The sequence below is a fragment of the Gekko japonicus genome, unplaced genomic scaffold, assembly GCF_001447785.1.
Source record: "Gekko japonicus isolate JY-2015 unplaced genomic scaffold, Gekko_japonicus_V1.1 scaffold1043, whole genome shotgun sequence".
NCBI lineage: Eukaryota > Metazoa > Chordata > Lepidosauria > Squamata > Gekkonidae > Gekko > Gekko japonicus.
In genome coordinates, this window is record NW_015160241.1 from 308,394 (window position 1) to 318,541 (window position 10,148).

At 44.7% G+C, this 10,148-nt stretch overlaps 1 protein-coding gene across 1 annotated transcript in view; it reads left to right on the forward strand.

The window, feature by feature from the left end:
- The first annotated feature begins 683 nt into the window (after positions 1-683).
- The window catches only part of RAP1A (RAP1A, member of RAS oncogene family), a 141,526-nt gene continuing 132,061 nt past the window's right edge, over positions 684-10,148 (forward strand). Inside the window, exon 1 of the mRNA XM_015413398.1 lies at positions 684-876. The gene's annotated coding sequence lies outside the window, so the exon portion shown is untranslated. The remainder of the gene's footprint in view (positions 877-10,148) is intronic.

The window sequence follows — 10,148 nt, forward strand, 5'->3', positions numbered from 1 at the left end:
GGTGCCGCATGATGGAGTGAGCTCCCATCTCTAGTTCCAGCTCCTGCCAACCTAGCAGTTCGAAAGCAAGAAATTGCAAGTAGATAAATAGGCACCGCTTCGGTGGGAAGGTAACAGCGTTCTGTGCACCTTGGTGTTTAGTCATGCCGGCCACATGACCACGGAAACGTCTTCGGACAGCGCTGGCTCTTCGGCTTTGAAACGGAGATGAGCACCGCAACCCTAGAGTCGGACTCGACTGGCTTTCGAGCAAGGGAACCTTTACCTTTACCTTTTAAAACAGTAAGAGTCTGGCCGTTTCCTTGCTGCTCAAATTCTTTATTTGCAGAGATTAAAAAAAAAGACCGCGCATTCAAAAATGGTACTCCAAACCGAAGCGTTCCAGTCTTCTTCTGCTGCAAGTGCACCTCCAGCATAAGTTGTTTGATGCGGGAACCGGCGGAAGCAGCAAGCACTCTTTGTACGTGCTCAGAAGCGCCCTCTTCGCTCAGCGGACTCTGCTCCAGAGACGAGAAGTCGGCCTGGCCCGGAACAGGATCCCCGGCCGAGATTTGCCGCCGCTCACCCGCAGCCCCGTCCCCCACGCCCCCCGCTCGTTCTTGACCCTGTCCCGCCTCACTTCCCAGGGCGCGCCACGGCGCTCCGCCCCTTCGCCTGTCTCTCTCGCTCCTCCCCCGCCAGCCCGGCGGCCCCTCCCCGGGCCGAGGGAGGAAAGGGGGGCGGAGCGGATGAGCCTGCCGCCGCCGCCGCGCCGCACTGTGGAGCCGCCGAAGCCCCGAGCGAAAGCAGGCAGCCAGGAGCCGGAGCCAGGAAGGAAGGAAGGAAGGAGGCAACGGGCAGCCAGCTCGGCTCGCCCCGGCAGGCAGCGGCAACGGGGTGAGTGCGGCGGCGGCGGCGGCGAGCAGGGGTGGCGGCTGGTGGCCGGCCGGCCGGCCTGGGCTCTCTCTCTCTCTCCCCCCCCCGCCCAGAGCGGGGCCCGCCGGAGCACGCGAGGACAAGAGGACGCTCGCCCGCCTCCCACCCCACCCCACCCCGGAGAAGGAGAGGCAAAAGGCCGGGGAGGGGTGGGAGGAAAAGAGCAGGGAGAAGACATGACGCCTGGCCAGGGAAGGGACTCTGGAGGGAGAGGCAGTGACAGGCTGGAGCTGGGCCAGAGAAGTCGCTGGCCGGCCTGCGTGCGTGCGGGTGGCGTGGCGAGGCCCCTGGGAGGCTTGACCCCCTCATTGAAGGGAGAATGATGGGCCGTGGCTGATTAGCCGGGGGCTAAAGCAACGAAGCGCCCCGGTTGTTTGGGCGGGGATTGGCGGTGAAGGGATAGGAGAATTATGCCATATCTCAGTGGATGGCTCCCCCCCCCCCCCCCCCCCCCCAGAAGGAGGTTAGCAGGTCTGCTTCAGTGAAATGTAATTGACTGACAGGGGGGAGGACGTTCCAGCAAAACCTCTTGCAAAAGCAGAGCTCCCCAAAGGTGTTGAGGGAACCACTAGCAAAATGAAGGGAGCAGCTGGGTGTTTGCACGTAACCCGTTGGGGTCTGCAGTTACTGGGAATGGATGCTCAGTCCCGGATAATTAGTTGGATGGTGGGCTAGGTCTTCGCAGGGTAAACGGCAGCTGGAATTCTCTGGTCCTGCTTATGCTGGAGTTTCCCCCTGGTTTGGTGCCTGCATCAGGAGTCCTTTCCAATGAAGTTTCAGATTCATGCTGACTGCTGTTTGATGTGCTTGACTCTGACATGATGGCTGTTCTGTGTTGCTGGTGTTCTCATTATGATATATTATATAGGTGTATTTTCTAAAAAGTTGCTGTCATTACTAAAGAGGTTCTAGGCAGTGGAATCCTATCTTTGCTTAAAGTCTTTGTTAACCTACCAGGTTATCATCCTGGTTGCAGGATATGGAACATATTACACCATTTGTCTCAAACATGTACCTTGACAGTTGGTGACCTACTGTTTCTTTATTGTGGTGGTAGGCTCTGATCCATCAGGTTGGAGTTGTTGGCAGGTGGTGCTAGACTTTGCAGTGAAACATTTGAGCTGGCTCTCCTTCCCCCCTCCCTTTGGAGCTTTGCTCCTTGTTTGGGCACCAATGGGGAAGTGAAATACAGAATTTCCCCATAGTTCCCATGCAACAGGATATAAGGAGAAGAAACCAGGCGCCAGAGACCCAGTACTTCTCTGTTTTGGGTTGTTGTGGTTGGGAGGGAAGGTCCTTGGTAGCATGGCTTCCACATACCACTCTTGGGTTCATCCTGATGCTCCCACCGTGTTTCTGGATTAGAACAGAAGTAGGTCTTCTCATCCTTTCTGTAAGGGTGACTTTGCTGGGGGGGGTGTATTTCAAAGGATCCCCATCGGCTTTTGTGGGGTTTTGGAGGGGGGCTGTTTCTAAACAAAAGTCTACTTTTGCTAGCACTGTTTTCCATTTAAACCGACCATTCCTGGTAATGCTGGCACGGCCATTTTTTATCAAAGTTCATAGGAAGTTTGTGCTTGAACTTTGCAGAGGATGAATGCGTAGCATCTGAAGTTAAATATAGAGAGAATCTTAATAAAATTGTGCTTTTGATGGTTGAGTTAATGCAGGGATTTGTGATACTTCTGTAGCCGGCATAGGTGCCACTACGATCCACATGGCATTTATGAGTGTGGCCTCTTACTGCACACTGAGAAAAGTGCAGCAGTCAGGAATCTTTGCGGCCCAGAAATCTGTTTTCCAGGAACGTGGGTTGCTGGTTTCATTACTGCTTACTAGCGATTCTTCGTTCAGTGGGTGTACTTTCTGAGGTGACCTTGTCTGGCTGGTTTAGCCATGGAACTGCAGTCCTTGCATTCTAACTACAGTGATTGGAAAGCCCCCTTGCCTCAATAACCAGGAGTCATTGTAAAGGGAAAGTACATCATTAGATCTGATTAAAAATGAGCCACATTGATTGACAGACAGGCTGTAGCTGATTATTTCAGCAATGGAATTAGGGTTGTTTCTTCATAGAACTGAAATTTGAAGGTGAGCATTTCGCGGGCAACTTGAGGCGATTTGCTTTTAATATGCACACTGAGGTTTTGACGTAGCAGTGGCTGCTGAAGTTGGTAGAGCTATCGAATTGTCAAGCAGGTGTTATTGGTACGCACTGATCTCGTGTTGCGTTATTCTTGGTGGCAACACTGAGTGGGCTTTTGAGGGGGAAAGTGGTTCTCTCCTGTCATTCATGCAGTTGTCTGTCTGTAGCACTTCCTATTTTGAAAGAGCCCCTTGCATTTCTTTTTTAGAGATATTGTTATTGTTACTGTTTGCAGTTTGCCTCTGGGGTGGCAGTGATGGTAGGGGGAAGGAAAGGTGTTGAGTGTCACATTGACTCTACTTCATGCCAGTCTTTTATTTTAAAATTATGGGGGCGAGTGATTCTGTTTTGTATACATCACTTCCTTCCTGAGCAGTACCGCCATCTCATCAAACTTGCATGTATTTTAAAAGTTCTCTGTGACTGAAATCTCATTTGTGTGAATTTTCGAGGTATCCTTGATAACTTAAGCTGCTATTGGTTTGGGTATGTATCACATTTCAATTCTGAAACCTCTAACTTCCCATATATATTAGGAAAGGGCTAAGTTGTATTATCTCTATGACTGTAAAACTTTCAAAATAGTTGACTTGCTATGTTAGTAATCCATGGGGGTGTTGTTCATGTGCTATTAGCTGTTAGTTTATTTGCTAAAAATAATGCAGCAAGTTTCCATAGTAAAGACATATGAAATCAGAGCAGCGTTTATATAGATGAGAAACTGGTGTGTTCTTTTAAGTGAAATTTCATGATTTTTTAAAAAAGGTAGCAGTTCTTAACAGAATTATTGTGTTATATGAATTTTATACTGGAATGAAATACCCTTAAACAGATAAACACAGAAGCAATTCACTATTTTTGTATGATGGTGTTTGTAATGAAATACAGTGTTTGGTTGTGCTGAAGGATTTTGTAAACTTTGAAGCAAGGCATATTAGCTGGGTTTTCATTCCCATTTCTGCTACAGCACCTTGCATCCTCCATGAAAAGTAATTTTTTTTATAGTGGGGATCCCTCAGGAGCAGTCTTGAACCTAGCACAAGGGACTACAGCCAGAAGAAGAAATCTATAACTTCTCTGCATTTTGACCACATGCAAAGGATTCCTTGGATCTTGGCTATTTTGCTGTAAAACATCTACTTGGAATCTCTCCTGTTTAAATTGTTCAAGGAATGGATGTTTGTGGAAAAGCGCAGCTGTTGTGTACAACTGCATTTATTTCAATAAGACGTATATGGAAAAGGAGCTGAGTGGATTTTGCCCCCAAGTCTTCATGGTAGCAGACGAAGAAAAATTGACTGCTCCAAATGAATAGAAGTCACTGCCCTAAGGAAATATTTTGTGCTAGGGCACTTTTCAGCTTGCATGTCCTGCTTCAAGTCCTCTTCCTTGCTGCTGATGGAGAGATTGTGACAGTTAGCAATATGAACGAACCACATCACATGTGTAGTAGGTAAGTTAAGGTGTAGCTGAGCTGGAACAGGAAGTCCTGTGTTCTATTTTCATACAGGATATTTTCACCAAAGCTTGATGTTTCAGTAGAACAACTGTTATTGCTTCCAAAAGATGTAAGATCACGTGTGGTAGTGAAGAACTTGCTTCATTTAGCTATATTGCATTTAATAAATATGTGACAGATGAATTCCCCCTCCCTTCTAGCATTTGGGCTGACCAGGTGATTGATATTACTAAGGAAATTGTACTAAGTCCTTGTAGGAATCAGAGAGTAAATGTTATGGATAAATCAGGCACACCACCATCACTTTTACCTCAGCAAGTTTTCATAGTCTGTAGACTGCAAAAGTGATGCACAGATTAACATAAAGGGTTACTGAAAATTCATATGGACTGCTCCGTATATCATGCATGCATACATCTGGGAATGCATTCAGGGTGCCCAGATGTGTGTATGGTTGTATATGTCCATACTTTGTATGCACTGCAGGAAACAAGTATAATTGTGGTACTGCCCTGCAGTCATTGTAGCTGTATTTGCTCCATATTATGTATAGATGTGCAACCATGTTCTTAACATGTTTACTCAGAAATACCTTCCACTGAGCTCAGTAGGACTTACTCCCTAGAAAATCCGTTTTGCATGCTAGATCCTGTGGTTGGAGCTGAATTTGGTGCAAGGCATTTTGTGTTCCAATACTTCTTTCAAGAGGTTGTATAAAGACTGTTGGTACATTTCACAATTGAAACTACAAACTAAGCAAGTGTGTGCTGATGTCCTGAATACTATAGATTTCATGCCCCCACCCACCCACACTGGAGGGCATTGTTGCCATCAAGAGGAATTTAGTTTGGCAGCTATAGAATGTGCTAAAAGATCTTTGTGGGTCTGAGCCTTTAGAAATCTGTCCTGGTACAGAATATTTATTTCTAAGTGATAACGTTCAATTTTGTGCTATGGAAATTGAGCTTGAGCCCATATTGGTTCTCCAACTCATGGTTATGTTTACAAGTCATATAAACATGTCCTTGCAGCAAAATACCTCAAGTATGGCATTTTGAGCTTCTAGTTTACTATTTGTGGTAAATCCCCTGAGGATTTAGGATTGAGGCAAAGCTGTGCATCTCCTAAAGCATAACACTTCATAGCATGTTAAATATATAAAGAATGCATTAAGTACAGTCTAGTGACACCTTTTAAAGACTAACAAATTTACTGTGGCATAAGCTTTCGTGAGCCAGAGGCACAAGTCTTTGTCAGATATAAAGTACACAGTTGTGATAATCCAGTGCTAATTTCATTTCACTGGGAAATGGCTAATGATGTAGCGAATCCCCATGTCAGGATTTTCAAAAACAAGGAGTGTTTCAGCACTCTGGTGGATTGTCTGTAAATACCATGATTTGTGGTTATGTCTTCTAGCATTCCCTGACCTGGGTAGCCCAAGCTAGTCCGATTTTGTCAGATCTTGGACGCTAAACAGAGTCGGCACTGGCTAGTATTTGAATGGGAGGCATCCAAGAAATACCAGGGTCCTTGACACGGAGACAGGCAATTGCAAACCATCTCTGAATGTCTCTTGCCTTGAAAACTCTGTGGGATCACATAAGTCAGCTGTGATTTGATGGCATGTTCCACCACCACTTCTGGCATTTGGGGTAATAAATATCCTTGTGTTCTGTGAAATGATGAGGATGTGAAATAGAGGATTCCCTCTTAATACAAGGAGCATCTGGCAGTTCTAGCCTGAAAGAATCTGTGTGCATACGTAACATATCACCATATGTAACATATCACCTAGGGTGGCTTTACATGATTCCTGTAGTGAACAGTATTGCGCTCACAGCAGTTGCGCCAAGAGTGGATGATATAACTTGTGCCTTTATAAATCTATTTATATATACCTAGGAACTTTGATTGTGTTGGGGCTTTCTGACATGTTTGCATAGGTGTTTAAAGAACTTGACATGTTATCCTTGGGAAGCAGTGGTATAACACTGCTAGACTGTTGACAGGGATTAAGAGTTCTGCACATATTACCCCTAAGCAAGCTTCATTAGTTGCCAGTTTCTGTGTTCAGTTCAAGGTGCTGGTGCCAGTCTTTAAAGACTCATACACTCCAACAAGGCAGCTGTGGTCATCAGGCCAGGAGTCAGTCCTCTCCTCAGGCCAGTAAGAACTGATTCTGCTAGGAATGTCTCAGTGGCTGTTTCTGTTTTATGGGATGGTCTCCCCAACAATGTGAGGAAGGCTCCAAAAGCTCCAAGATTCCAAGAGCTTTTGGAGTCAAGGTTAGTCATTATGATGGGCAATTAGCAATGGCTTGCTTTTTGCCTTGTTCTTTGCAGTGTATTTCTGTGCATTTAGATTTAAGTTGGTTTTTAGTGACGTAAGCGGCTTTGAGTCCTATTGACTGAGAAAAGTGGGATAGAGCTACTTAAATCAATTAAATAAAATTGTAATCAATTAAATAAAGCATTTGGTTAAATACAAATTAGGCCCTTGTTACTGTCCCATGGTGGAGTGAATAAAGTAATACATCTTCTGTGGTTTACCTGATAGGCAGGAAACTAGCAACACTCTGTTTCTTTGCCATAGAGGTACACTGTATAATTTTCAAAGGTCCTAGACCTACACATCTTCCTTGTGTGATATAGCAGGTGAATGTAAGAGACAGGAACCCTCTCCCCCCAATTGTCTGAATATGCCCTAGCAACCTAGAACCATTTGTACTGACTGCCAAAGTGTCATAAAGGTTTCCCTTGCTCGAAAGCCAGTCGAATCCGTCTCTAGGGGGCAGTGCTCATCTCAGTTTCCAAGCTGAAGAGCCAGCACTGTCCAAAGACTTCTCCATGGTCATATGGCCGGCATGACTAGATGTCAAGGTGCACAGAACACTGTTATCTTCCCACTGAAGCGGGACAAGAGATGGGAGCTCACTCCATCATGCGACACTAGGGTCTCGAACTGCCAAACTACTGACCTTCCAGTCTGCAGTTCAGCATCTTAACCTCTCAGCCACGGCTGCCCAAAAGTATCATAGCAGTGCTTTAATCTAAACTAAAATCCTAATCTTGGGCTCATTATGCATGCACATTTTACTGCAGATTTTCAGAATAGTAAACCTTTAATCTTGACTTCAGATTCTGTGCCCACCTTATGCAGCATTCTTTTTTCTACAGTGTATTTATTCTGCAGCTACAATGTTAAAAAATGCACTTTCCTAAATTGGGGTGGAACATCGCTTGTGACATGTGGGAGGGATGTCTAGAGTTTTTTAAAATTTACACAATTGTCCTATCGCAGCTGCACAGTAGTGTCTAGCGAGCACCTTCCATTTAAATCCTTGTGGTTCATGTTTAAGCATACATTTTAGCATTAGTTCATTGAATGAAAGGGAACAGAAAGGAACCCAGGCAAAGGGAGAAAACCCACTGTTAAAGTTGGGTGGTGGAATGGCCAAGGGGTGAGAAAAGGGTGGGGTGGGGATCCAAGGGAATCTGTATGCTTTTGAATTACCTTCGGCTTGGAAGTAAAGCAAGTGAAAAACTGGCACAAAAGCACTCTCAGAAAACCCAAGGAAACAGCAACTGGAAAGCGAACCGAGTGCTGAAGGGACACAGTTCAATGCAAAACGCAAAAGAAAACCCAATGGACATGCACATTGAAAGCAACGCAAAACATCAGAGCATAATAGGCCTTAATGTTTGAAGTGAGCTTCTCTGAATGACTTCCTCTGTCAGCCGGTGGGTGGAGGGAGTCTCCTTGCATAAATTCTCATGGAAAATCAGTTTAATCAGCTTTCTACAGTGACTGGGCAGTATTGCAGAAACAATAATCTTATGTTCTATTTGGTATAAAAAGTGTTCAGTAGAGCATAAAATTCCAAGTGAACATTTGTTACACAATCATGTACTGTATGCATAAATTGGGGCCCAAATCTCCATAACATCCTACTAGATTGGTTGATAGGCAAGCATAATTTTATGTGTAAAACATTTTCAAGCATGCCTGACTTTTCAGAACTAGTCCTTCTTCCTTCCCACTCCCTACATTAAAACAAGCAGTAGCAGCAAGTGGTAACTTGTGTTGAGTTTCATTTTTGTGCATTTTTAATGTGTGGAAAATGGATACAGTCCCACACTGGCAGTACTTAAGAGCGAACATTATTTTCCATCTTACTCATTTCCTGATATAAAACTTGATGTATTGTTTCTGCAAAATATTGAGAGTAGGCAAGCTGGTAACTTGTGTTATGGCCTAGTCAGGATGCACCCATAGGATTGAGGAAGTAGTTTATGCTATGTCTATTGAGTGCCTCTTCTTTCTTAGTGTGCTTGGCATCCTGACAGTGTATGAGACTCTGAAATGATTATTGTTAGCTGAAGTTGTCTGTGCCTGTTCATTATACAGATCCATGACAATTGTATGACCGCTGGGGGAAAAAACTTATTATGCCACCATGAGATTTACCTTGAAGATAGAATCAGGTGGGTAGCCGTGTTGGTCTGAAGCAGCAGAACAAAGTTTGAGTCCTTGAATACCTTGAATAAAACTTTTTTGGTCTTAAAGGTGGCACTGGATTCCAACTTTGTTCATGAGATCTACTGGCATATTGTTTATATATAAAGTTGAAATGAAAACTGTTGAGTTGCATTACTTTAATTTTCCTTCATTGAATTGAATCCAGCAGAGGATTTCTGAGGACAGAAGGGGGCGGTGACCTTTGCCTATTCCACCTTTCTGTGGCAGACATCCTTGTGCTGTTGCTAGAGGTCCCTGCCGTCCAATAGCAGCAGTTTGGGCTGCATTGGGATGAGAAAGGTGAGGGAATCATGATTTGCTGATGAAAATCCCTTGTGTCAGTAGAAGCTCCTGGTGGATCCAAGCTATTTGGCTTGTATTCAGGTTGCTATAAAGATGTTTTCTCCGTTTGGAACTTCACATTATCATAAAGAGAAATACGTGCATAGGCAATTTGGCTCCTTTTGTTAGCCCTCCTTGCATGATTTAAGCATCTGTTCTGAAGGTCTGTGGCAGCTTCTTTTTTTCCAGTTCTAGCTTCAGGGACTTTAACACCATTGATGTTGGAAAAAGGAGTGTCTTGAGAGTGTGTGAACCTTGGTGGATGGTGCACTGGCCACTGTGGTGCATGCCCTATTTACATCTAGGTTAGATTACTGCAATGTACACTAGATGGGGCTGCCCTTCAAAAGCGCTTGGAGATTTTGATTGGTGCAGAATGCTGCAGCCAGGATGCTGACTGGAATAGGTGGTAGGCACCACATCACTCCATTCTTGGCCCATCTATGAAAGCTTTTAATCTGTTTCCAGGCACAGTTCAAGGTGCTGGTGTTGACCTTTAAGGGCCCTATATGGCTTGGAAACAGCTTATCTGAAGGACCACCTGCTCCCTTACAAACCTACCTGACAACTATGGTCATCTTCTGCCAGCGGGTGATGACTGTTATTTTTTACTAGCCTGCTACCCATGCTTCGCTACGGTATCTAAGTTCCGTAAATCCAGTTATAATACTGATGATGTGAAGTCTGAAATGTAACATTTGTTGTAGGAATTCTAATGGAGAAGATTGTAGTGTGAAAAATGAAGTGAGACATACGTACTTCTTC